The following is a 599-nucleotide window of genomic DNA, read 5'->3' as shown; positions in this document are numbered from 1 at the left end:
TGTTTACTGCACCTGGTATTCCTTGGCAGTCTCCCAAACAAGTACTAACCAGGCCTACCAGAGTTTAGCTTCCAAGATCAGATGAGATTAGGTGTCTCCTGTGGAGTGTGGCAGTAAATGGCTGGATGAGAGAGTACTCATTCCTGGTAAGTAGAAAGTGTGCTTCTGCTGTCCAGACAAAGGAAATCCTGCACAAATTGGTCTCTTATTATATAGAGACAAGGCTGGATGAGAGGGCACACTAGCACAGATGTGCAGGAGTATAGACAGAGCAAGAAATAGCAATTTCTGCCAATCTGGCATCAATTGGGTATATAAGAAAGTAAGAGAAAGATTGGTTACAAATAAATATTTTTTGACTTATAGGACTTAACTGCTGCTAACTCCTTGGTGCCAGATACCACAGGACATCTTTAGAGGTCTTGTGGAGATCATTGCTTGATTGGTCAGTGCTGTCTGGCAGGTCATTTTAATGTTATGGATGAATCCTCCTGATAAAGTCCCTCTGAGACAAAATACATAGTTTGCTGCTTTCTACCATCCTGGTTCAACCTTAAACACCCATTGTAAGATCACTCCAGATAAGCCTGTTATTATAT

The 599-nt window shown here is 41.6% G+C and overlaps 1 pseudogene; it reads right to left on the bottom strand.

The window, feature by feature from the left end:
* LOC134912127 (5S ribosomal RNA) lies at positions 1–119 on the bottom strand (annotated as a pseudogene).
* Between the last annotated feature and the right edge of the window lie 480 nt (positions 120–599).

The sequence above is a fragment of the Pseudophryne corroboree genome, chromosome 4 (genome assembly GCF_028390025.1).
Source record: "Pseudophryne corroboree isolate aPseCor3 chromosome 4, aPseCor3.hap2, whole genome shotgun sequence".
Taxonomy (NCBI): domain Eukaryota; kingdom Metazoa; phylum Chordata; class Amphibia; order Anura; family Myobatrachidae; genus Pseudophryne; species Pseudophryne corroboree.
This window is presented reverse-complemented; position numbering and strand designations above follow the sequence as displayed.